At 48.2% G+C, this 27,886-nt stretch overlaps 1 long non-coding RNA gene across 1 annotated transcript in view; it reads left to right on the top strand.

Annotated features, from left to right (window-relative positions):
* The first annotated feature begins 2,764 nt into the window (after positions 1–2,764).
* The window catches only part of LOC139232521 (uncharacterized), a 70,443-nt gene continuing 45,321 nt past the window's right edge, over positions 2,765–27,886 (top strand). Inside the window, exon 1 of the long non-coding RNA XR_011588021.1 lies at positions 2,765–2,844. This is a non-coding gene — a long non-coding RNA (uncharacterized lncRNA). The remainder of the gene's footprint in view (positions 2,845–27,886) is intronic.

Below are 27,886 nucleotides of genomic sequence, written 5' to 3'. Positions count from 1 at the left end.
CTCCAGTCCCCAAGCTAAAGGACAAGGCTGCACGGTGCCAAATTCAAAAAATAGAACGCGAAACTTGCTACTTTTTTTTGCAGTAGTTGGGGCCAAAAAAATGGGTGTAACTCTGGCAATGTGCTAATAAATAGTATTGGGGAAAATTGAGCCCATGTTCTTTTTCATTGTTGTACAGTGTGACGTCCGAAATCCGGAATCCTCGGGACCGAGGCCATTCCGGATTCTGGGTTTTTCCGGATTTTGGAACGTCCTTGCCTGGGCCAAGGTAGGTTGGTTTGAGCTGCTGACAACCGGAGCGAGGTCGGTCTGCCGCGGTAAGGGGTCGACAGCCAGCGAGAGCTGGGGCGAGTTCGGGGCGAGGTCGGGCCGCCGACGGCTGGAGCAAGGTAAAGGCAAAGTCAGGCCGGGGCGAGGTCGGGACGAAATTGGGTCGGGGCGAGGTCGGGCCGTGGCCAGGTCGGGCTGGGGCGAGGTCGGGCCGCCGACGGCTGGAGCAAGGTCATGGCAAAGTCAGGCCGGGGCGAGGTCGGGGCGAAGTTGGGTCGGGCGAGGTCGGGCCGCCGACGGCTGGAGCAAGGTAAAGGCAAAGTCAGGCCGGGGCGAGGTCGGGGCGAAGTTGGGTCGGGCGAGGTCGGGCCGCCGACGGCTGGAGCAAGGTAAAGGCAAAGTCAGGCCGGGGCGAGGTCGGGACGAAATTGGGTCGGGGCGAGGTCGGGCCGTGGCCAGGTCGGGCTGGGGCGAGGTCGGGCCGCCGACGGCCGGGGCAAGGTAAAGGCAAAGTCAGGCCGGGGCGAAGTCGGGTCCGGGCGAAGTCAGGACAAAGTCGGGGGTCGCCAAAGCGGGGGAGTCTGGATTTCGGAACATTTTCCGGTTTCCAGACGAACCACGCCACGGATCGGCCTGGATTCTGGAACATTCCGAATTTTGCAACTCCGGATTTCGGACGCTCAACCTTTACTTGTAATTAATGTTGCACTAAATTAGTAGTATCGTGGAAAAAGATGTATCTTTTTGAATTTGTCTTGTTAGCTCAATAATGATGCTTAAAATACATCAACAATACTCTTATTTCCCACATAATTCCTAATTAGTTTGTATTTATTTCATATGCACTGAGCTTGGTATTCTCCAATAATCTGTTGAAAACAACATCTATCAATCGTGTGCTGAAGATATTTTCCAACCCAAACATTCTTCAAAAGATTTTAGTTCCTTATGTCTGCATCATCAGGAAATGTGCACCATGAAGGTAACTGTTTGAAGCAATGTGTTCCCTATGTGTACAAAACTCACCCAGCTTTTTACAAGCTTTACGGCCAAAATTGCACCCTACCCCGGTTGGGGCGGATAATTTGAATATACTGAAGATTTAGCGCCCGTAGCGACAGGGCAGAGAATGGAGTGATATTCGGGACTTTGTTTGTTGGGAAGCCTCCCAGCGCTCTCGGGTGCTGTTGGAGGCGGGAGCGAGGCGGAAGGCGGGTGGTGTCATTTAGCGCTGCGTTAGTGATGTCAGCGCAACGCACACATGCCGCATCACGCTGACACCTCGCAACGTCCCTCCCCTTCACTTAAAGGGGAGGGATGCTTCAAGGCCTAGTGCGACCACAGTGATGCCCACTCGGCCACCAGGGAGGGGCTCTCCCGGACCAGCGGCACCCAAGAGGGAGTTAGCAGTCTGACCGAACTGGCGGCCACCATTGTCGGGCCGACTCCCGTTTAAGGGTGGCTGCAGCACACAGCCACTGGCAGCTTCTCACACCAACCGATGCCGACTGCGCTTCCGTGTGGCAATTCCCCCTGCGGGCGCAAAAGGAGTCGACGACAGGTGGTAAGGGGTCAGCGGGGCGGGGCGGGAAAGGCAGGCCGTGGCAGACCCCCGACCTGTGGGCAATTGTGACAGGTCGCACCCTCTGCCTTCCCCAGCTGGAAAGACCATATCGCCCAGGTAACGGGCCTTAAAAAAGGGGGCAATTTCGGCCCCTTATTGTCTAGAAATTACATTTGGCAGCAATAATAAATGAAAGGTTAACGTGTTTGCATGATGTTCCTCTGTTATTTTAACGGAGGTGATAATCCATTTATGCCCTTGTGGATATCGCAGACAGAAAGATATTGTATAACGCATTAAGTGTTCATCTGTTATTATCATCAACAGTCATTTCTTGTATCACTTGTTTCATCAGATTTTGTAATAAGCAAATGTTTCTCATGAAATGGCCTCCATGATTTAGTAACTCTTTGCACTACCAACAGCAAATGGAGCCCCCTGAACCGCTCCATACAGACGAAAGGTTCACTGCCTTCAGCTTCAAGTCGCCCAGCAGCAGCTGCCAGTAGAAGATGCTGTGATTTTTGCAGTTAGAATGTGTACAGTCCGCATTATGTTAAATTAATACTTGTGAATGAGTTAAAACCAATAATTCCTTCAAGCAGTTCAGATGATTCCCATAATCTGCTTCAGCTTTATTCTCATGGTTTTCAATGACACCTGAACCTCTTGATTGAATGGCTATCGTTTGTTTGAATCCTAATTATTCATTATTCTTGACATCTTTGTCCATCAAACATTATTTTTGACATGTCTTGGACAGATGCTTTAATTAAAAGGAAAACCGGTGTCAAAATGAATTGATCAGATGTCTTTAACTTCTGCCTTTCTCCGTTGTTCAGGGAGCAGCTTTGTTGTCAGTGAAGGAAGCTTTCTGGATGTTTCGGACTGGTTAAATCCAGCCAAGTTATCGCTGTTTTACCAAATCAACTCCACATCGCCATGGACAAGAGACCTTTGTGGGCAAAGGACATTGGAGCCTTGTGAGCACCTCTGCGATGAAGAAACAGGTAGATCATGAGTCCTGTAGCTTACAGCCTCCAGGGTTGTTACACGTGGGATTTATTCAATTTGGTGCTTATTCATTTATTTGCAATTTTTGATGCTTATTTTATTCATCTTTTCAGTTGTGATAAATATGAGTTTATTGGTGCTTCTTGTTTTCTCTTTTGTTAAAATAATATATAATTGGGTGGAAAGATGAGCACTGCAGAACCTTACTATTTTATTCCTCATTAGCTAGTTTCAATTGCTATTTGGCTGATAGAATGAATGTCTCCTCTGTACTCTTGTTGAGATAAGCAAAGCAAGGTTTTGAAAAGCATTGTTATCACAGGTATAACATGACCAATGCAGCTACAACAAGCAAATGTGGAGCTGGATTTATTTACTTTATTCCCTTATTAATGTTACCAAATAAATACCTACTTCAACATTCTTCATTTGGTCGGAGGGAGAGAGCAGATGGTGGTTTAAGCTAAAAGCATAGGGCTCAATTTTGGGGTGAACCAGTGAGAGTCTGGTTTTAAGTGTCCTTTTCATGAGTAGCTCAGCCGGAGGCACCCCTGTGAGCGAGTGGGGTCTCGTGTGGTAGCTGAGCAGTACTCGGGACAGGTGGGTTTGGAGTGAGTCTTCTGTGACTCGTTTGAGGCTGTGTTTGATTGTATGTTCAGCCCGCTCTGCCTGCCCATTGGAGACTGGTTTAAACGGGGCCGAGGTGACATGTTTGATCCCATTGCGGGTAATGAATTCTTTAAATTCGGCACTGGTGAAACATGGCCCGTTGTCACTGACCAGCATGTCAGGCAGGCCGTGGGTGGCTTTCAATGGTGGCGGTGGTGGTGCTTCCCGACATTATTTCACATTCAATCCATTTTGAAAAAGCATCCACCACCACCAGGAACATTTTACCGAGAAACGGGCCCGCATAGTCAACATGGATCCTCAACCAAGGTCTGGAGAGCTAGGGCCACAAACTTAGTGGTGCCTCTCTGGGCGCGTTGCTCAGCTGAGCACACACGCTGCATTACCGTACACAGGACTCTAAGTCAGAGTCGATACCGGGCCACCACACGTGGGATCTGGCTATCGCTTTCATCATTACTATACCCGGGTGTGTGCTGTGGAGATCCGAGATGAACGTCTCCCTGCCCTTTTTGGGTAGCACTACACGGTTACCCGACAACAGGCAGTCTGCCTGAATGGACAGCTCATCCTTTCGCCGCTGGAATGGCTTGATTAGCTCTTGCATTTCAACGGGGATGCTGGCCCAGCTCCCATGCAGTACACAGTTTTTTACCAGGGACAGCAGAGGATCTTGGCGGGTCCAAGTCCTAATCTGGCGGGCCGTGACAGGTGAGTTATCATTTTCAAACGCTTCCATGACCATCAACAAGTCTGTGGGCTGCGCCACCATCAACAAGTTTGCAGGCTACGCCATTTCCACCCACGTGATGGGCAATGGTAGCCGACTGAGAGCATCCGCACAGTTCTCGGTGCCTGGCCTGTGGCGGATAGTATAGTTATACGCTGATAGCACGAGTGCCCACCTTTGTATGCGGGTTGAGGCATTAGTATTTATCCCCTTGTTTTCAGTGAACAGGGATATGAGGAGCTTGTGATCGGTTTCCAGCTCAAATTTGAGGCCAAACAGCTACTGATGCATTTTCTTTATCCCGAACATACACGCTAATGCCTCTTTCTCAATCATGCTGTAGGCCCTCTCGGCCTTAGAAAAGCTCCTGGAAGCATAGGCGACAGGTTGCAACTTCCCCGCAATGTTAGCTTGTTGTAATACATACCCGACTCCGTACGACGACGCGTCACATGCTAGCACAAGTCTTTTACACGGGTTATACAATACAAGCAGCTTGTTGGAGCATAAAATGTTTCTGGCTTTCTCAAAAGCAATTACTTGATTTTTTTTTCCCCATACCCAGTTCTCACCTTTGTGCAATAACACATGTAGGGGCTCTAAGAGGGTGGTTAACCCCGGTAGGAAGTGACCAAAATAGTTGAGGAGTTCCAGGAACGACCGCAGCTCCGTGACGTTCTGTGGCCTGGGCGCGTTCCTGATAGCCTCTGTTTTGGCGTCTGTGGGCCGAATGCCGTCCGTCGCGATCTTTCTCCCCAAAAATTCCACTTCTGTTGCCATGAAGTCGCATTTCGACCTCTTCAGCCGCAGCCCTCGCGATCCACTCGCTGGAGGACCTCCTCCAGGTTTTGTAGGTGCTTGACGGTGTCCTGACCCATGACCAATATGTCGTCCTGAAAAACCACCGTGCGTGGTACCAACTTGAGTCGGCTCTCCATGTTTCTTTGGAAGATTGCTGCAGCCAACTGAATTCCAAACGGGCATCTGTTGTGGATGAACAGTCCCTTGTGCGTGTTAATGCAGGTGAGGCCCTTCAAAGACTCCTCCAGCTCCTGCGTCATGTAGGCCGAAGTCAGGTCGAGCTTGGTGAACATCTTGCCTCCTGCCTGCGTCGCAAATAGCTCGTCTGCCTTAGGTAGCGGGTATTGGTCCTGTAGCGAGAAATGATTAATAGTTACTTTATAATCTCCGCAAATCCTGATCGTGCCATCACTTTTGAGTACTGGAACAATCGGGCTGGCCCACTCGCTGAATTCCACTGGGGAGATGATGCCCTCACATTGCAGCCTGTCCAGCTCGATTTCCACTCTCTCCCTCATCATGTGAGGTACCGCTCGCACCTTGTGGTGAATGGGTCGTGCCTCTGGGACCAAGTGTGTCATGTATTTAATCATCTTGCAATGACATAACCATGTAACTGCTACTCATGTACAGTGTACCTGTACACTAGAAATGTACACCCTGACCACAGGGGGTGAACTTGTGGGAGACATTCCTCACCTGGGTTTCCAGGTATAAAAGGGGAGGTCCCACCCAGGGTCCACACTCCTTGGTCCTGGCAATAAAGGTGAAGGTCACAGAGTGACCGTGTCTGATATATCCATGCCTCATGTGAGTTTGTTCCCTTGTCCAAACATGGCGAGGGACCAGGGAGTTAACATGGTGAACGCAGCTCGGGACCCCACAGGCAGGCAAGGGCATTTCGAAACCGCCCAGGCAGCAACAGGCTCTAGGGTGGGCCCGCAACAAGGACAATGGAAAGGGGATCGGCACATCATGCCATCTCGAGGAACAATGCGTCCCGCGATGGGTCCATTAACACCCACCATCAGAATGCTTAGAAACAGCCAAATCGGCAATCAGAGAGGAATGCCTGGTAATAGTCCTTTTGTTAACAGCAATCTCAATCTCAGCTCATGCTGTTGGTGCGGAGATAGATACAATGCGAGAAGCTGCAGGTTCCAGCAATATACCTGTAGGATTTGTAATGTCAGTGGACACTTGGCCAGGATGTGCAAAAAGGCAGTAGCGAGGCTAATCTGCGAGACAGAGGAACCAGACGAGGGGTCTGCAATGCAGGATGAGGCCTGGGGTAAAGCCATAGATGCTGAAGTTCAGCGGGTTCATGTGGCTGACATCCACAGCTCATACACTAAAACACCACCCATGATGATGAAAGTCTTACTGAATGGCATCCCGGTGCACATGAAGCTGGATACGGGAGCTAGCCAGTCATTCATGAGCGCCCAACAATTTGAGATACTATGGCCACACAGAGCTAGCAGGCCCAAACTGGAACGCATTGAGACGCAGCTACGGACGTACACCAAAGAGATCATCCCAGTGCTGGGCAGTGCAAACTTGGTGGTAACATGTAATGGATTACAGAACCAGCTGCCACTCTGGATCGTTCCGGGAAATGGGCCCGCGCTTTTGGGGAGGAGTTGGCTAGCTGAGATGAATTGGAAATGGGGGGATGTGCATGCCATTTCATCCGTGGAGCGAAGTTCATGCTCACAGGTCCTGCAAAAATTTGGGTCACTGTTTCAACCTGGTGTCGGAACATTCAAGGGCACAAAAGTAGTGATACGCATCACTCCGGACGCCAGACCAGTGCACCACAAAGCCAGAGCGGTGCCGTATGTGATGCGTGAAAAAATTGAATGTGAACTGGTCAGGCTGCTCAGAGAGGGCATAATTTCGGCCGTTTAATTCAGCGACTGGGCAAGTCCCATCGTTCCCGTCCTCAAAGCAGATGGCTCGGTTAGGATTTGTGGCGACTACAAAGCCACCATCAACCAAGTATCGCTGCAAGACCAATACCCACTTCCGAGAGCGGAGGATCTTTTTGCCACACTGACAGGTGGCAAGCTGTTCATGAAGTTGGACCTCACTTCGGCCTACATGATTCAGGAACTGGCTGAAGAATCCAAGCTTCTGACCACCATCACGACGCACAAGGGATTATTTGTCTACAACAGGTGCCCGTTTGGCATTCGTTCGGCAGCAGCCATCTTTCAGAGAAACATGGAAAGCTTGCTCAAATCCATTCCTGGAACAATCGTATTCCAAGACAACATTGTTAGAACAGGTCGAGACACCGAAAAACACCTCCACAACCTGGAAGAGGTGCTGCGCCGATTGGATCGGGTAGGTTTGCGGCTGAAAAAGGCCAAGTGTGTATTCTTGGCCCCAGAGGTCGAGCTTTGGACAGGAGGGTTACCGCAGATGGGATCCGGCCCACTGAATCAAAAACGGAGGTGATCCACCGGACGCCCAGGCCTGACAACACATCGGAGTTGCAATCATTCCTGGGACTTTTGAACTATTTTGGGAACTTTCTGCCAAACTTAAGCACATTGTTGGAGCCGTTACACATGCTCCTGCGTGAAGGTTGTGAATGGTTTTGGGGGGACTATCAAGAATGGGCTTTCAATAAGGCGAGGAACCTGCTGTGTTCCAACAAACTGTTTACTTTGTATGATCCCTGTAAAAAACTGGTCTTAACATGCGATGCGTCATCCTACGGTGTTGGGTGTGTGTTGCAGCAGGGTAATGATGACGGCCGATTCCAACCGGTGGCTTACGCCTCCAGGTCGCTCTCCCAGGCAGAGCGTGGATACGGCATGGTCGAGAAGGAAGCACTCAAGTGTGTTTATGGTGTAAAAAAGATGCACCAGTACCTTTTTGGTAGACAGTTCATGCTAGAGATGGACCACAAGCCGTTAACATCCTTGTTGTCTGACAGCAAGGCTGTCAACGCCAATGCATCAGTTCGCATACAGCGCTGGGCCCTCACGCTGGCTGCGTATGACTACACCATATGGCACCAGCCTGGCACCGAAAATTGCGCTGACGCGCTCAGCAGGCTCCCATTGGCCACCACCGAGGGGGCATCTGAGCAGAGCGCCGAGATGGTCATCGCCGTTGGGGCTTTTGACACTGCGGGCTCCCCCATCACAGCCCGCCAGATCAAACTCTAGACCAACAGGGATCCCCTCCTATCCATGATAAAGAAATGTGTCCTGACTGGGGATTGGGCGCCCGCACACAGGGCGTGCCCCGAGGAAGTCAGACCGTTTCAGAAACGGATGGATGAGCTCTCCATCCAAGCCGACTGCCTGCTATGGGGCAGCCGGGTAGTCATGCCCCAGAAAGGAAGGGAAGCGTTCATCAGGAAACTCCACAGCGAGCACCCTGGCATCGTGTTAATGAAGGCCATTGCCCGGTCACACGTGTGGTGGCCGGGGATTGACTCAGACCTGGAACGCTGGGTTCGCAGGTGCACGACGTGTGCCCAGCTGCGCAATGCCCCCAGGGAGGCCCCACTCAGCCCGTGGCCCTGGCTCACCAGGCCATGGTCACGTATTCATGTAGACTTTGCGGTCCCGTTCATGGGGAAAATGTTCCTGATCGTTGTTGATGCATACTCGAAGTGGATCGAGTGCATCATATTGAACTCATGCACGGCATCCATCACCGTGGAGAGCCTGCGTACGTTTTTCGTGACCCATGGCTTGCCGGGCATCCTGGTCAGCGACAATGGCCCATGTTTCACCAGCCATGAATTCCAGGAGTTTATTTCGGGCAATGGTATCAAGCGCGTCCGGACAGCGCCGTTCGAGCCGGCGTCCAATGGCCAGGCGGAGTGGGCGGTCCAAGTCATAAAACAGGGCATGCTACGCATCCAAGGACCCTCCCTTCTGTACCGCCTTTTGCGCCTCCTGCTGGCCTACAGGTCCCGCCCGCACTCGCTCACGGGAGTCCGCAAGCGGAACTCCTCATGAAACACACACTCAAGACGCAGCTGTCCCTCATTCACCCAGCCCTGGCAGACATTGTTGAGGGCAAGCGCCAGTCCCAAACCGAGCTCCATGATCGAAACTCAAGGGGGAGGTGTATAGAAATAGATGACCCGGTATTTGTTCTTAACCATGCTTTGGGACCCAAGTGGCTTGCGGGCACCGTAATTGACAAAGAAGGAAATAGAGTCATGGTGGTCCAACTAAACGATGAGCAGATATGCCGCAAACACTCGGACCAAGTATTGAAAAGGTTCAGCATAGACAAGGAGGGACCTGAAGAAGAGCATGAGATGTCACCCACACCACCGCCAGTGGACGAGCAACGAGGACAATCCACAGCATGCACAGTCCCTGCGGCCAGGCCGGACAGGCCGGAATCACCTCAGGTGACAGAGACGCGTGCCGAGGCTCAGCCACCAGAGCCACAACTGCGGCGCTCCACGAGAGAGCGTCGACCACCTGACAGACTTAACCTCTGAAACAAAAAGACTTAAGTGGGGAGGTGATGTCATGTATTTAACCATCTTGCAATGACATAGCCATGTAACTGTAACTCATGTACACTGTACCTGTACCCTAGAAATGCGTACTCTGACCACAGGGGCTGAAATTGCGGGAGACACTCCTCACCTCACCTGGGTTTCCAGGTATAAAAGGGAGGTCCCACCCAGGGTCCACACTCCTTGGTCCTGGCAATAAAGGTGAAGGTCACAGAGTGATCGTGTCTGATATATCCATGCCTTATGTGAGTTTGTAGTAAGGTGCAGGGACACTACAAAGTTGATCCGCACCTTCGCCCCGGAAAAGTTTCCAATGCCTGGCTCAAAAAGGGAAGGAAATCTGTTAAGACCCTGGATATATGAGGCCTCATCGACATGTGATAGCGCTCAGATGTCATCCCAGTTCCAGCGGATTATGCCCAGCCAGCTCCTTCCAAGCAGTGTGGGGCCATCGCCTGGGGCAATCCATAGTGGCAGTTCGTGCACCGTGCTCTCGTAGGTGACCTTGACCATGGCGCTGCCCAGGACAGTGATAAGCTCTTTGGTATACGTTCTCTGTTTCGTGTGGATGGGGCTCAGGGCTGGTCTGAGTGCCTTGTTGCACCACAGTCTCTCAAACATCTTTTTACTCATGCTGGATTGGCTAGCGCCAGTGTCCAGTTCCATGGCTACGGGTAAGCCATTCAATTTTACGTTTAGCATTATAGGTGGACATTTTGTTGAAAATGTGTGCACCCCGTGTACTTCAGCATCTGCCTTCTCTCTCTGAGGCTCGAAATTGTTTTGGTCCACCATGGACCGATCTTCCTCTGCCATGTGGTGGTTAGCAGGTTTTGCACAGCTTGCAGCTCATCTGCATATCGTTGGAGATGCCCCATTGTTCCACAGCTCTTGCAAACATACCCTTTGAAGCGGCATGAATAGGCTGAATGGAAGCCTCCACAACGCCAACAAGGTGTGAATTGCCTTGCATTCATCCTTTGTTGCGGACTTTGAGCCATCTGGGTCACCTGAGGCCTGCTGGCAGTTGCAGACTCATGGTTTCTGCCCTGTACATTTCTGCTCGCAAACACAGTTCCAGTTAATTTATGAACATTGCTAGCACTTGTGTGCTGAGAGATTTGTTTGGTGTTATCACTGGTGGGCATAAATGCCTGTGCTATCGCAATGGCCTTACTGTGGGTCGGTGTCTCTACAGTCAAAAGTTTTCATAGGATGGTCTCGTGCCAATGCCCAGTACAAAAAAGTCTCTGAGCATTTGCTCCAGGTAGCCATCAAACTCACATTGTCCTGCAAGTCGCCTTATCTCGGCGACGTAGCTCGCCACTTCCTGACCTTCAGATCACCATCAGCATGCTCTCCCTCGGGTTAAGATGCTCCTGAACCAGTGTACACAGCTCCTCATACGACTTATCTGTGGGTTTCACCGGAGCCAGAAGATTCTTCATGCCCCGCAGACCGTGAGGAGGACTGCTCTCCTTTTTGCAGCGCTTCCTTCTCCGTCCAGCTCCTTGGCTACAAAGTACTGGTCTAACCGTTCGACATAGGCTTCCCAGTCCTCACCCTCCGAGAACTTCTCCAGGATGCCCATAGTTTGCGTTGGATTTGTATTCTCGTCACCAGTTGTTGTGTTCCTAACACATACAAGACTGCACACAGGGAGGTTAAAGTAACAGTGACCTCAGTCTTTATTAAGACACTCCAGAGTGAGTAACAGGCCTTAGGGGCCGCCTTATATACAGTGCTCCCAAGGGATGCTGGGATCCCTTGAGACTTCAGGGGATGTGCTCCCTGGTGGTGGAACATGGGAGTGCATGCTTTACAGATACACAGCACTTTCCCCGTTTGAATTGTTGATTTTGGCGCCACCTAGCCTGTCATTTAGCTTTGGGGGTGGTGCCTAAGATCTGCGATCTAAGATCTGTGCCAAAATGATCGTGATGGGACATACTGTGGGCTAAGGCTGGAAAATGAAAAATGCAACACATTCTGGCCAGCTCAGACCAACCTGCACAAACACCTTGCACATTGCAGCAGCTTACCAGCATTAAATTATTAAAATGTTTATGCCAAAAGTCTATCCCACCCGCCCTTAACCCAGGACAAAAGGTGTCACTCCGGGTGTCACTGCTAACCCTGGCCGAAAGGCCTCCCTCCTCCCGGTGCTGGGAGCCGCTCCTAACCCTGACCGAAAAGACTCCCCCCTCTCCCCTCTCCGCCACCCCCCCCCCCCCGCCCCCACCTCTCTCCACTCTCCCTCTCTACCTCTCTCTCCCTCTCTGCTGCTGCTGTCCCGACAGTGGAACTGGGTCTTCTGCGCTGATTCTCTTACCTGCGCTGATTTTGTTAACTACCCAGAAGATTTTTCCAGAGCGGTCGCATACGCTGTCTTTAGAAAAATTGGAGTAAGTTGGAGCTGGCCAAACTTGCTTAAATGGCCAGAACTGGCACGGGTGGCAGATTACGCCTCCAATGAGGTAAAAAAAATCGTTGCCTAAAAGAATTGTACCTAAGTGAATTATGCTAGCGCAGAAACTTTGGTGAAACTTGGAGATATTAATTTACCCCAAAAAATGGTGCATGCCAAAAAAATGGCGCCGATTATTGAGGAAAATTCAGCTCATAAACTTTAAGGCTGCCACGTGCATGTTGTTTTCACTGAGAATTAACACAAAATCATATGATAACTAAGGAGTCAAATCAATAATTAGTGAAAACAGCTCTTTTCGTGTGTTAGTCTTACCGCAGGTAAAGCGTACACAGCCAGATAGAGGATGGGTGACCAACAGGAAGAGCAGTGCAAGGAAGGTAGTGCAGGGGTCCCCTGCGGTCATCCCCCTGCAAAACAAATACACCACTTTGGGTATTTTTGGAGGGGTGACTCATCAGTTGAGGGCAGCAGCAGCCAAGTTCATGGCACCATGGGTGGCTCTGCTGCACAGGAGGACAGGAAAAAGAGTGGGAGAGCTATAGTGATAGGGGATTCAATTGTAAGGGGGATAGATAGACGGCTGCAACTGAGACTCCAGGATGGTCTGTTGCCTCCCTGGTGCAAGGATCAAGGATGCCTTGGAGCGGGTGCAGGGCATTCTGAAAAGGGAGGGTGAACAGCCAGTCGTCGTGGCGCATATAGGTACTAAAGATATAAGTAAAAAACGGGATGAGATCCTACAAGATGAATTTAGGGAGCTGGGATCTAAATTAAAAAGTAGGACCTCAAAGGTAGTAATCTCAGGATTGGTACCAGTGCCACATGCTAGTCAGAGTAGGAACCGCAGGATAGCTCAGATGAATACGTGGCTTGAGAAGTGGTGCAGAGGGGAGGGATTCAAATTCCTGGGACATTGGAACTGGTTCTGGGGGAGGTTGGACCAGTACAAACCGGATGGTCTGCACCTGGGCAGGACTGGAACCAATGTTCTAGTGGGAGTGTTTGCTAGTGCTGTTGGGGAGGAGTTAAACTAATATGGCAGGGGGATGGGAACCTATGCAGGGAGACAGAGCGAAGTAGAATGGGGGCAAAAGCAAAAGATAGAAAGAAGAAAAGTAAAAATGGAGGGCAGAGAAACCTAAGGCAAAAAGCAAAAAGGGCCATGTTACAGCAAAATTCTAAAGGGGCAAAGTGTGTTCGAAACACAAGCCTGAAGGCTCTGTGCCTCAATGCGAGGACTATTCGGAATAAGGTGGGCGAGTTAACTGCACAGATAGCAGTTAATGGGTATGATGTAATTAGCATCACGGAGACATGGCGCCAGGGTGACCAAGGCTGGGAATTTAACATCCAGGGGTATTCAACATTTAGGAAGGATAGACAGAAAGGAAAAGGAGGCAGGGTGACATTGCTGGTTAAAGAGGAAATGAATGCAATAGTAAGAAAGGACATTAGCTTGGATAATTTAGAATTGGTATGGGTGGAGCTACGGAATACCAAGGGGCAGAAAACTCTAGTGGGAGTTGTGTACAAACCACCAAACAGTAGTAGTAAGGTTGGGGACAGCATCAAACAAGAAATTAGGGGTGCATGCAATAAAGGTACAGCAGTTATCATGGGTGACTTTAATCTACATATTGATTGCGCTAACCAAACTGGTAGCAATGTGGTGGAGGAGGATTTCCTGGAGTGTATTAGGGATGGTTTTCTAGACCAATATGTCGAGGAACCAACTAGAGAGCTCACCATCCTAGACTGGGTGATGTGTAATGAGAAGGGACTAATTAGCAATCTTGTTGTGCGAGACCCCTTGGGGAAGAGTGACCATAGCATGGTAGCATTTTTTATTAAGATGGAGAATGATACAGTTAATTCAGCGACTAGGGTCCTGAACTTAAGGAAAGGAAACTTCGATGGTTTGAGGTGTGAATTGGCTAGGATAGACTGGCAAATAATATTTAAAGGGTTGATGGTGGATAGGCAATGACAAACATTTTAAAGATCACATGGATGAACTTCAGCAATTGTACATCCCTGTCTGGAGTAAAAATAAAACGGGAAAGGTGGCTCAACCGTGGCTAACAAGGGAGATTAAGTATAGTGTTAAATCCAAGGAAGAGGCATACAAATTGGCCAGAAAAAGCATCAAACTTGAGGACTGGGAGAAATTTAGAATTCAGCAGAGGAGGACAAAGGGTTTAAATAAGAGGGGGAAAATAGAGTACGAGAATAAGCTTGTCGGGAACATAAAAACTGACTGCAAAAGCATCTATAGATATGTGAAGACAAAAAGATTAGTGAAGACAAACATAGATCCCTTGCAGTTGGATTCAGGTGAATTTATAATGGGGAACAAAGAAATGGCAGACCAATTGAACAAATACTTTGGTTCTGTCTTCATGAAATAACCTTCCGGAAGTATTGGGGACCAAGGGTCAAGTGAGAAGGAGGAAATTCCTTATTCGGCGGGAAGTTGTTTTAGGGAAATTGATGGAATTGAAGGTCGATAAATTCCCAGGGCCTGATAGTTTACATCTCAGAAATAGTGGATGCATTGGTGATCATTTTCCAACACTCTATCGACTCTGGATCAGTTCCTATGGACTGGAGGGTAGCCAATGTAACACCACTTTTTAAAAATGGAGGGAGAGAGAAAGCAGGTAAGAATACGGTGAATTATAGCCCGGTTAGCCTGACATCAGTAGTGGGGAAAATGTTGTAATCAATTATTAAGGATGAAATAGCAGCACATTTGGAAAGCAGTGACAGGATCGATCCAAGTCAGCATGGATTTATAAAGGGGAAATCATGCTTGACAAATCATCTAGAATTTTTTGAGGATGTAACGAGTAGAGTGGACAAGGGACAACCAGTGGATGTGGTGTATTTGGACTTTCAAAAGGCTTTTGACAAGGTCCCACACAAGAGATTGGTATGCAAAATCAAAGCACATGGTATTGGGGGTAATATACTGAAGTGGATAGAGAACTGTTTGGCAGACAGGAGGCAGAGAGTCGGGATAAATGGGTCCTTTTCAGAATGGCAGGCAGTGACTAGTGGAATGCCGCAGGGCTCAGTGCTGGGACCCCAGCTCTTTACAATCTACATAAATGATTTAGATGAAGGAATTGTGTGTAATATCTCCAAGTTTGCAGATGACAGTAAACTGAGTGGCGGTGTGAGCTGTGAGGGGGACGCTAAGAGGCTGCAGGGTGACTTGGACAGGTTAGGTGAGTGGGCAAATGCATGGTAGATGCAGTATAATGTGGATAAATGTGAGGTTATCCACTTTGGGGGCAAAAACGCGAAGGCAGAATAATATCTGAATGGCGGCAGATTAGGAAAAGGTGAGGTGCAATGAGACCTGGGTGTCATGTTCACCGGTCATTGAAAGTTGGCATACAAGTACAGCAGGTGGTGAAGAAGGCAAATGGTATGTTGGCCTTCATAGCTAGAGGATTTGAGTATAGGAGCAGGGAGGTCTTACTGCAGTTGCACAGGGCCTTGGTGAGGCCTCACCTGGAATGTTGCGTTCAGTTTTGGTCTCCTAATCTGAGGAAGGACGTTCTTGCTATTGAGGGAGTGCAGCGAAGATTCACCAGACTGATTCCCGGGATGGCTGGACTGACATATGAGGAGAGACTGGATCAACTGGGCCTTTATACATTGGAGTTTTGAAGGATGAGAGGGGGTCTCATAGAAACATGCAAGATTCTGACGGGACGGGACACTTTAGATGCAGGTAGAATGTTCCCGATGTTGGGGAAGTCCAGAACCAGGGGACACAGTCTTAGGATAAGGGGTAGGCCATTTAGGACTGAGATGAGGAGAAATTTCTTCACTCAGAGAGTTGTTAACCTGTGGAATTCCCTGCCGCAGAGAGTTGTTGATGCCAGTTCACTGGATATATTCAAGAAGGAGTTAGATCTGGCCCTTACGGCTAAATTGATCTATAGATATGGAGAGAAAGCAAGAAAGGGGTACTGAGGGAATGATCAGCCATGATTTTATTGAATAGTGGTGAAGGCTCAAAGGGCCGAATGGCCTACTCCTGCACCTATTTTCTATATTTCTATGTTTCTCTTTCGTTATGTTCTGAGCATTGTATCATTCTTGTCTGGTGTGAAAGCCGCTTTTCAAAGTGTACAGGTGGTCTATTGGACAAGCTGACTGAAAATGCTGTTTAATGATAAGAAAGAGGATGTTTCCACCTGTTGGTAATAATTTGACAACTCTTGAACTGAGTTCAGTGTACAAATGTAAGTATTGAACTATTGTCCTGGAACAGTGCAAGTTATGGCAACTTGGAATCATCAGTGTAATTCTGGGGTGCAAGGGTGCATCACAATCTAACTGCTAACTTGGCTCAGTTTATAACACTCCTATGAGTTAGAAGGCCTCCCATATTCTACGCTCTCTAAACTTGAGATCATCCCAAAGTCTGCTGTCCATGCCCTAACTCGTATCAAGTCCCATTCACCCATCACTGCTGTGCTTCCTGACATACATTGGCTCCTGGTTAAGCAATGCCTCAATTTTTAAATTCTCATCCTTGTTTTCAAATTCGCCCATGGCTCCTCCCTAGCTCTGTACTCTCCTCCAGACCTACAACCTTCCCAAATACCTGCACTCCTCCAATTCTGGCCTCCTGAGCATCCCTAATTTTAATCGCTTTGCCATTGGCGGCCGTGCTTTCAGCTACCATGGCCCGAAGCTGTGAAATTCCGTACCTAAACCTCTCCACCTCTCCACCTCTCTTTCTTCCTTGAAGACGCTCATTAAAACCTACCTCTTTGACCAAGCTTTTGGTCATCCGCCTTAATATCTTCTTATGTGGCTCGGTGTCACATTCTGTTTGATAATGCTTTTGTGAAGGGCCTTGGGATGTTTTACTACGGTAAATGCACTACAGGTGGTACGTCCAAAATCCGGAGTTCCAGAATCCGGAATGTGGCGGAATCCGGATACCGGGCCAATCCGTGGCAGGGACGTCCAGAAACCGGAAAATGTTCTGAAATCCGGATGCCCCTGCCTCAGCCGCCCGACCTCCCCCTACCTCCACCTGACCTCTCCTAGCCTCGGCCCGACCTCCCCCGGCCTGCCCTGACCACCAGTCACTCGACCTTACCCCGCCTCAGCCCGACCTCCACCGGCCTCCTCTGGCCTCCCGACCTCCCCTCCCGGCCTCAGCCCAACTCCCCACCCCGGCCTCAGCCCGACCTCCCCACCCCTCCCCTCCCGGCTTCAGCCCGATTCCCCACCCCGGCCTCAGCCCGACCTCCCCCCACCCCCGCCTCAGCCCAAACTTCCCCCCCCCCCCTCTGCCTCGGCCCGATCTCCCCTGGCCTGACCTCCCCCCGACCTCCGCTCGAATTTGGCCCGATCTCTGGCCGCCCAACCTTCCTCCCCGACTTCCGGCAGCCCGACCTAAACCGCCCCCACCCCCGCCGACCTCCGGATGCCCGACCGCTGGCATCCCAAACAACCTGCCCAACCAGTCTCGGCCCAACCTCCCTTTCCAACCTCTGCCCAATCCCCTCCCTCTACCTGATCCCCCTCTCCCCCCCCCCCCCCCCACCTCCCCCCCACCGATTGTCTGGTAATTACCTCATTACTATTTGTGGGACCATATGTGCAAATAGGCTGCCACATTTCCTAAATGACTAACACTTCAAAATTAATTCTTTTGCTTTTTCCCCCTAGTTTGCTAGCATTAATGCCTGGGAAGCAACCCCCAATTCCAGGAGATGCTCAGACAACCAGCGAGGCTAGGCAACCCTAAGGGAGACACCAAATAAAAAACAATACTTTGTTTACATGATGTTTCGGCAAGGAAATTTCAGTGAGCAAAATGGCAGCTTGCTGATGGGCCGAGTTCTTAGTGACGCTGCCCATAAGGATCTCAAAGCTCCTCCTCCGAGCATCAGCATACTTCAGCGCATGAATCTATAAAATGAAGAGAGGAATGAGTTAGCATGATATGTGAAGTTTCGGCATTTGCAGATGAATGGTAGCACACTGCAGCACCAGCTGACCATGCTGCCTGTCTGTGTGATTGCATCAATGAAGATAAAAGGTACTAGAAGTAGGAAAATGCCCTGATGCTGATGGCCTCCAGCCTCGCAATCCCAATATTCCTCCTGCTGCCCGCACCAATGATCTGCAGAGCTTCCTCCTCCATCTCGAGGAGAGCTTGAATGGAGACTGGCCCTTCCCCAGGTTCTGGGTCCTGCCCAAGCTGTTATGTGCCGTTTATTCTTGCAGTAAGAGTTGGAGCAAATTACTGAGTGGTTCTGGAAAAGGGTTCTGCAGATGAGTGAGGCAGCTTTGTGCATACTGAGAAGGAGAAGCGGCAATTTGTGAGCAGGATGGGGGAAGTGGTAAAGGCCAAGGAAGTGGTTCCTGCATGAAAGCAGTTAGCAGAAGAGCGACATTTGTTCCAGCTGCTACGGTGGTCAAAGCAAATGTTGCTTGTGCCTTTCGCGAGAACATCCGCCGTCAGTGAGTGTGTGATTCAAACGAGAAGGAGGGTGGATGCAGTGTTGCTTTATGATTGGAGGAAAAGCAAGTGGAGTGGGAGAGCAAAGCGTTTGGAGTACTGGGCGGGGTGGGGGGGTCCGGTGAGGGAAGGGGGTGGTGCAGTGGAGGGGGTGTGGGGGGGGGGGTGAATCAAATTCCGTGGGATATCTAATGTTGAGAAATAGAGATAGCATCATTCTCACCCCTGATGCCTGCATATGGTTGTTGAACCTCTTGCAGCACTGCACCCATGTCCTGCCAATGAAGCTGCTGGCAAATACATTCTCTCCCACCTCCTTCCAGGCCGTCGGCTGGGCCTGCTTGGGCATCCTCCTGCCAATACAGAAAGAGGGCCTGTCTGCTCCACCGCCGCATGACTAAATCTCAGAGCTCCTGATTTAGACATGTCTCACTTCCAGTTGCCAAATCCCGATATGAATTTCCAGAGCGAGAAAGTACTCATGCTCTATGAGGTGAAAGCACACTGAAGATACGTCGGCAATTAGATTCAAGTGAGGCCTGACCAACAAATGGTTCAGGCCTCTCACCAATGACATTGGGTGGGTGAGCCAGTCGATCTGACCACGAGCCACCTATATTGTTTATTTATCAGAGCCTTGTTTATCAGATGGTCAACAAAATCTGTTAAAATGTCACATTAAAATGAAGTCATCAAATTTAGTTAGCTCCAAGGGCTTCTTTAATTCATGTAAATTGCATTCTGAAGGATAAGGCAGTTTTTAATTTTTGTTATCTTGCATTGCCTCACTATACCTCATCATTTTGGGTCAGTGAATTGTGATTGCCTTTTCCAAAGAAAATGCCAGCCCTGATTGAATGTTTAAGTTTATTCTGCTGGACTGTAAGGAAAGGATTGAAAGAAGAATTTTCATATTTTGCTCTTTCAACAGCTGATCCATTTGTTTGACATTTCAACAGCTGTTTGCATTGGCAAGTCTATGAATGGCACTGTTAATGGGCGTTGAGAGGGTTAGGGAGCCAGGTGCATGTTTAATGGGACCATTCCTTTTTTTTTTTTTTTTTTTTTTAAATTCATGTCCAATCGTTTTCCAATCGTTACAATTCTTTGTCAAACGCCAGAGGTCACCCTGCACCAGTCAAGGATCACTCTGCGCCAATGCTCTTAGCCAAAAGGCCTAGAGCCACTGCACCGTTCCTGGAAGTACCAGGAACCATTCCCTTTTACAAGGGGTTATTTTCTCAGGTGATGTACTTAAATCAATAAAAATTAGTTATGCTTAATGAGTGAAATCTTATAAATGGGGCAATTTTATTTCCATGTGGTATCTCAATTATTAGATTTCCACTTCACCAATTTCTCTCCAAGTTGCAGAGTAGTGTCTGCAGGGCAAGAATGGAGCTATTTACATGAAATCAGTGACATTTTATCAATGCATATTGGATTTGTTCCTCTCAACCACCATATTTCTCGACTGTAAAGCTTAAGGGCTGTATTTTAGGCTTTCCCGATTTCAGGGTGTTAATCACGGCGGGGCGGTAAAGATACAGCCTGAAAAAAGTTTGCGCCCTTGACTGGGAAATTCGGCAAAAAATGAGGATCCATGATCGAGGGCGTTAAATCAGGCGTTACACAACGGACTTTGTGCGCCCGAGCCAAAAATCATGCGTTTAAAACGTTTTGTTGTTGTTTAGGGCCCTGCAACATAATGTTGTATATTATATGGTTTTATTTTGGTGGGGGGAGTTTTTGTGAGATTGTTGCAGTAAAATTTATGATTCATCCTTTTCCATTGGTGTCTTGTGCATCAATCCAAAGTTCACTGGAAATGTGCCTTTATGGGGGCACATAGCGTGTCCAGTATTAGCTCCATCCCTCAGTTTCCTCCATTTAGGAGAGCCGGTCCATTACGAGCTGGCGATGGCAAGTGTTGGTCCGGCAGCATCTCCACCCTGCCTCCCCCGTGGATGGTGTGGTTCTCCAATGGCGGCCTCGCCAGGCTCCTCTTCGTCATCCTCCTCCTCCTGAGGTGGGCTTGCAATCCCCACTGGCAGTGGCTGGTCTCTCATGAGGGCCAAGTTGTGCAGCACACCACAATGAATTCGGATTGAGGGGAGTATTGAAGCGTGCCTCCAGAGCTTTCCAGGCATCGGTCTGCCTGTAGAATATGGCATATCTCTATCAGTACTTTCTTACGGAAGTGCAGCTTTCTCACACACTGCCCCTCAGAGCTGGAGGTATGAGTGTTGTTGCCGGTAAGCCTGTGGGGGGTAATCCCTCCTCCCCTGACGTCTTCGGCCTCTCCTCATCTATGGGCCGACATGACCAAAAGCCCTTCTTCTAACTTGATGCCGCCTGGCAAGAGCATGGAGCATGATATGCTGGCGAACTAGTAATGCCCACATCACATTTTCTCGCTCACCTTGTAAGGGCACTGTAATGGTAGATACAGTGTGATGTGTGCAACCGTTGCAGTCAATGTGACTTGCGATGTAGGATCCTCATCCCTCCATTTAAATACGCTGCCAATGCACTCTGCGAGCGCTTGGTTTTTCAGATGTTTCATGAGGCGAATGTTAAATGAGGCGTTGGGGCCGAATTTTGCATCTGGGCCATTAGCAGAGCTTGCATGACGATTGAAGTCATGATATCAGTGAAACCTGGGGGCAGGGCGGTAAGTTTTGCTCTGCTGCAAACCATGAGCCGAATTTACCAGCGGGTGGTAAAACCTGGACGCCCGCGTAACGCCCAAAAACATTTAGCGACCCGCCAGGATGCAAAAGAACCGAAAATCCAGCTTCTTTAATTGCAAATCTTTTCTGTGTATCCTCTTTTTAATGGTGTGATGGGTTGAAAACTGAAACTAGTATTACAACTGTGTTTGCCTGCTGCATAACTTATTTAAATCTTTTGATCTATTTTGACTCTTGCCTTACTTTTGTAGCAACAGCAAATTTGACCAGTTCTGACGAAGGGTCACAGACCTGAAACGTTAACTCTTGTTTCTTTCCACAGATGTTGCTTGATCTGCTGAGATTTCCAGCATTTTCTGTTTTTATTTGACCAGTATACAGTTGATTTTAGTACCCAGGTCATTCAAGTAGATTTAGATCAATAAGTGGTCCATGCATTTATTCTTAAGGCACTCAACAATACAGTCTCCCGCCCCGCCCCCCACCATATCTGACTTCAACTGCTTTACCAATGGGAATATGTCTATAACTTTGTATTTGACTCCTGAGCGTTGGATCCATTCTTGTTGCGCTCGCTGCAGCCTCTGTAACTTAAAAAAAAAATGTATTTGCCTATTTTCACCGTAGCCCTGCATTGGGCTGATTGTTTCAATTCATTCTTTTTAATCCCACAGCTCCCAAATTCCATTCAGCTTTAGTTCACTGACATTTCCTGAAACACAAATGTCCTATTTTGGATCTTTACCCTCACACTAATTATTTTGCACTTGGCTACATTGAACTGCATCTACCAACATGCTGTGCCAGTTTCACAAAAGATCCAGATCATCCTGAATCTGGTTGCATTGTTCCTGTATGATAAATAACAGGTGCCTGAAAGTTAACTCTTTGGAAAGCGCACTCATAATCTGTTGCCAAGTTGAGATGTTTCATATTATGGGTAACCGCTTTCCTGTTTATTGCCAGTTTTCTCATTTACCTCAATCCTATGAATCTTCACCTTAATCTGTAGTATGTTCTGAATCCTTCCAAAATCTAAATATACTGGGGCCAAATTTCCTGTGGTTGAACTGTTCCGTTAACAGTGGCACAGGGTAAGACTTCTACCTGCCCCTTGTTTGTGGCCCTGACCCATTACTAAGATTTGGGGCATTTATCTGGTGGATATCTGGGCTATTTATAACACTGTTGCAGAAATCCCCGCAACACTGTAAGTGATAGGACATTGAAAAACAAATTGTCCTGTTTCCTGTTACGATGCTGGTTTCTATAATACAGAGACTTGCTCTGTGTCAATTGCATTGTCAAAATATGCCTTTTAAAATGTTGCAACATTGGATGGCAGGGTCACACAGGTGTGGCTTGGATGCAGAATGATGGGAAATCAGTTGTACCTTTCTTTGCATATTGTTACAAAGTTTTTGGTTCAGGAAATGTCAGTGATTTAAAGCTGAATGGAATTTGAGTTGGGCGTATCATGTGATGGAATCTTTGACATGCAGGAAAGGGGATGGGCACCTGACATAACCAGGTGCTGCCCCAAATTCTGCCTCTACCGACTCAAAGAATGGCATTGATGTGCCGCTGCTTCGCAGGAATTTTGGGGCTACAAGATCCACTAGATTTCTGTTGTCTAATAATATCTTCAAAAACTCCAGCAAGCTTGCTGAGCGTTATCTCCGCTTACTGAATCCACGTTGATTGTTCTTCATCAAGCTGCCAGATCTTAGATTTCCCCACTTTATCCATAAATCATTTCAAATATATTTTTATCACTGAGGTGAAACCAATTGATATGCAGTATCTCAAAATAGCTCCTTTTTTAAATAACCATTGCCGCTCTCTGATCCTTGGGGGCTTCTCCTGCATCTCTCACATCTATCCAATTATATTACTAATCTAAATCCTTTCAAAAATCCTTTATTGTAGTCTTCGTCCCTGCCTTCCCCAGTAAATTTAATGAGCTTACCATTTGTTTTCCGTGGTTACCGTTTAAATATGTCCGTTAAAGGTTTACTAATTACTGGCCTCACTACCACTAACACCCTTGGCGTGACCACAAATACACTGTGGGATAAAATCGTTTGTGCACTGCTGAGGTCAGCGGGTATTATGGCAAGCCAGGGCTGGATAGTGGAGATCTGGGATCTATAAATATTTTAGACAGTTGCATTATTATCTTTGTGAAAAAGAGTATATTTATGCAGAGTGTTCCTCCAGGTGATTAGCTGTGGTACAGGATTTATAAGGTAGATAAGATATAATCTGTGGACGAAGCAAGGTTGTGGAGCAGATTACACTTTATTGTTTTGTGCTATCTTGTGGTCTTTTTTCATGAGCAGATTCTCTTACATTAATGAATAAATAGAAAATAAGCCAGCCTCTGACAAGATATAATTTAATTCATCCTTCAACATTAACTTAATCAATTCACTGGACTTCATGAAGGTAGGCTCAGTGAACAAGGAGTTTTACTTTATCAAAGATTTAGCAGATGTAGGCACAAGGGGGGAGGATTTATTCTACTCTGCGTAATGAATTCATAAATCCATTTATAGAGAGAAGATTTACGATTTCATTACACGTATCACACAGAAGAAATCTTCCTTTTAGATTAGTTCTTGTCTGGGCGAAAACATGTGCTTTTATTGCCGTTAGATCTTGCAGAATTAGAAATCTTTGTCTATGTCTCACAGCTTCAGCTCTGAATGCAACAGTGAAAAATTATAAGCTCAAGTTTGACTGGTTGTTTAGTTGTTTTCATGCCCTTATGTCTATCTGTGATCTTCAGGCCTGGTGATTACTCACTTGTTCCCTAAAGATCAAGTCCAATAACTTCAGCACACATGGTTCGAAGGAACCTTCTTCCTAAGTCCTAACATAACACGAATATTAATTTAATGATCCTGGTGGTTGTAACTCTGCAAACAGTCTCTGTTTCTTCACCATAGCAATCAGCGCATTCATGCTCCTGATCACTATCCAGTGGCCCCCTGTTTGCACCTGCGGGGATGTCAGGTAAAGACAACATCAAGCTTGGTTGCAATGCCTTTCACAGGCAACTAATGTCAAGGTCTGGGCTCTTACATTGCGCACAAGCCAGTGCCATCAAGAGTGATGTGAGAAAACTGAACACTGGAAAAATAAACTTTTGTAACAAATTATCAGCCTGCACTTGGGGTGAATAATTTGCGCATAAGATACAATCTGGTTTTCCCTCTCACACACCGGCTTTGTGTCTCTTCATATATTTCCACTTTACCTGTATTTTTAGCTGCTAGATGATGAATGACTTGGATGCTTTTTTTCCCCTGAACTGTTTGATTTCTGCCTGCAGTATGAAACGTGCTACAGAGAAGATTAGAGTCTGTCAGAGCAGATATCAAACCTTCTTTTTCTGAATGAGCACATACTTCATACAAACCACACAACAAACGTTAAAGCAGATGCACTACATTATTTGAAAGAATGATATTGCATGATCATGCATGCATGAAGGATGGTAACGAGTATTAATTGATGAGAGTGAGAGAGTAATAACTCAAGGTGACTGTAAGCATGAGTGAGTGGTTTCCCTTTCATATGCGTGAATTAAGACTGGGATTCATTCATCACCACTGCAATCTTCTTTTATCTTCTATTTATCTTATTTTTGTGAGAAGAAAATTCAGAGTCATATTTAACTTTCCAATACATTTTAATGATGCAATTTGTTTTCAGACTGCCGTGATGTGTGATTGAATTCTGTGTGCAGTACAATTTGAATGATAACTTGTATATGCATTGTCATGTGTGGCTCTATAAAATTAGGTGGTACTGTTTGCAAGGGCTGTGGAATACGAGCTGCATTTTCTCTTGTTACTAATTTTCTTGTGTTTTTAAAAAAAATTTATGACTATTTTTCCCCTTTTCCTCCGTTGTCTTTGCCTTTTAGTTTCAGCTTAAATTCTGAGTCCTGTCTGAAGAATACAAGTTCGCCGTTCTTTCCCTACAGGATTCTTTAGCAACAACAACATTGAGCTCTTTAACAATCGCGCACAAGCACAATGCATGAACTACAAACTATCAGATCACAGGTATAAAATGACATGGGAACTACCAGTTAGAAATTATATTACATAGGGTTACATAATACAGCACAGAAACAGGACATTTGGCCCAACCAGTCCATGCCGAGTTTATGCTGCACTCAAGCCTCCTCCTGTCTTTCCTTATCTAACTCTATCAGCACAACCCTCTATTCTCTTCTCCCTCATATGCCCTCCCCTGAAATGTATCGATACTATTCACTTCAACCACTTCCTGTGGTAGTAAGTTCCACATTCTCACCACTCTCTGGGTGAAGAAGTTTCTTCTGAATTCCTTATTTGATTTCTTGGTGACTATCTTATATTGATGGCCTTTAGTTTTGCTCTTCCCCACAAGTGGAAACACTCTCTCTGTATCTGCTTTATCAAAACCTTTCACAATTTAAAATAACTCTGTTAGGTCACCCCTCAGCCTTCTCTTTTCAAGAGAAGAGATCCAGCTTGTTCATTCTTTCCTGATAGGTATACTCTCATGTTTCTGGTATCATCCTTGTAAAAAATGTTTGCCCACTCTCTAGTGCCTTTTTATACCTGTAGTATGGTGACCAGAATTGTACGCAGTACTCCAAGTGTGGTCTAACTAAGGTTCGATACAAGTTTAGCATAACTTCCCTACTTTTCAATTCAATCCCTCTAGAAAAAACCCTCGTGCTTGGTTTACTGTTTCTGCGGCCTTATTAACCTGTGCCGCTACTTTCAGTGATTTATGTATTTGTACTCTGAGACCCCTTTGCTCTTCTACCCTACTTAGATTCATACTTTCCAAGTAATATGTGACCTTCCTATTTTTCTTACCAAAATGTAATACTTCACACTTATCTGTGTTGAATTTCATTTGTATAAATCAGAGTACCGTTGTAAAGATGCTTTAACAATAAGCAAATGAAAATGCGTCTGTGACTTCTCATTGAAGCTGGCATTCTGCCTGTGTGAGGGTATGGGATGCCTAAAGATAATCACTACTGCCCCAATGTTCAATCTTTGCATGGATTGAATTTTGGCTGCCATGGCAATTTAGCCAACACAAAATCTAAATTTATTACTCTGGGACTGAAAACTACTTGCGGATAAAATATATTTCAAGAATCCAAAAGTTGTACCATAGGTGAACCTGACCAACTTTATTGCTCATTGATTACCTCTATGGCTGTCGGGAAAGAGCTTCATGTTTTTTAACAAAATTGTAAATCCTTTTATATCTATCTATATATATATATATATATATATATATGAATAAATATATCTATATCTCTAAAAATGTATTATATATTTATGTTATGTACATTTATGTCACACATATTGGGCCCAAGTTTCGAGCCGCGCCTAGAACGGCGCAGCCCCGACCTGGACGCCCATTTCTCGCGCCACAAAGTGCGCCTAAAAAAAACTTCCAGATTCTCCGGCTCCCTGAAGGTCGTTTGCAGCTCGGCGCAGCACAGCACGAGCTGTAGGGGGCGGAGCCAGGTCCCTGCGCTGAAAGCAGTGCCGGGACCTCTGCACGTGCGCGCTACGATGGGCGTGCATGTGCAGTAGCTCCAGGCGGCCAAAACTGTGGGAGGGGCCTGAAGCACGCAGCCCCTAGCCCTGGCCCAATGGCCTCATTGGGACTACGTGTATAAGGCTGCCTCCCACGCCCAGCTCCTGCTTCCTCCGGACCAGTCCGGACCCGACTTGACTCCCGCTCCCACCACTCCCCCCCCCCCCCCCCACCGGACCGCCCCCTCCCCGACCCGACCTCCGCTTCCCCCGCTCCCGAACTTCCCCGCCCCCCTCCGTTCCCGACTGCCCCCCCCCGACCGACCGACCTCCGCTCCCGACTTCACCCCCCCCCCCCCGCCCCAACCGACCTCCGCTCCCGACCGATCTTCGACCGACCGGCCGACCTCCCTCCCCTCCGCCCCGACCCGCACCCTCCCCGACCCACGCTCCCAACCCCCCCCGGACCCCGGACCCGATGCCAACTACCTGTCAATCCGGTAAGTCTAAGCCCGAAGTCTTGGGCCCGGACGGGCCCGGCCCATTCAGCCTCCATCTCCTTTCTTTCTCTCTCTCTCTCTCTCTCTCTCTCTCTCTCTCTCTCTCCCTCTCTCTCTCCCTTCTCTCTCTCTCTCTCTCTCTCTTCCCCCCCTTCTCTCCCCCCTTCTCCTCCCTCCCTTCTCTTTCCCCCTCCCCTCCCTCCCTTCTCTCACCCCCCTCCCCTTCCTCCCTTCTCTCACCCCCCTCCCCTCCCTCCCCTTCTCACCCCCCTCCCTTCTCACCCGCCTTCCTTCTCGCCCCCCTCTCCCTTGTCACCCCCCTCCCCCCCACCCCTCTCCCCCACTACACCCCCTCTCCCCCCTACACCCCCTCTCCCCCACTACACCCCCTCTCCCCCACTACACCCCCTCTCCCCCACTACACCCCCTCTCTCCCACTACACCCCCTCTCCCCCACTCCACCACCCCTCCTCCCCATCCTCCCCCTCCCCTCCATCCCTCCTCCCCATCCTCCCCCTCCCCTCCACCCCTCGCTGTCAGAAACACAGACACTGACAGACAGAGAGTGAGAGACACACACAGACAGACAGACAGAGAGATAGAGACACTGACAGAGACACACTGGGGGGGGGGGGGGGGGGGGGGGGGGGGGGGGGGGGGGGGGGGGGGGGCTCCCAGCACGCTGT

This window comes from Pristiophorus japonicus, chromosome 20 (genome assembly GCF_044704955.1).
Source record: "Pristiophorus japonicus isolate sPriJap1 chromosome 20, sPriJap1.hap1, whole genome shotgun sequence".
In the NCBI taxonomy this organism is placed as follows: Eukaryota; Metazoa; Chordata; class Chondrichthyes; family Pristiophoridae; genus Pristiophorus; species Pristiophorus japonicus.
This window is presented reverse-complemented; position numbering and strand designations above follow the sequence as displayed.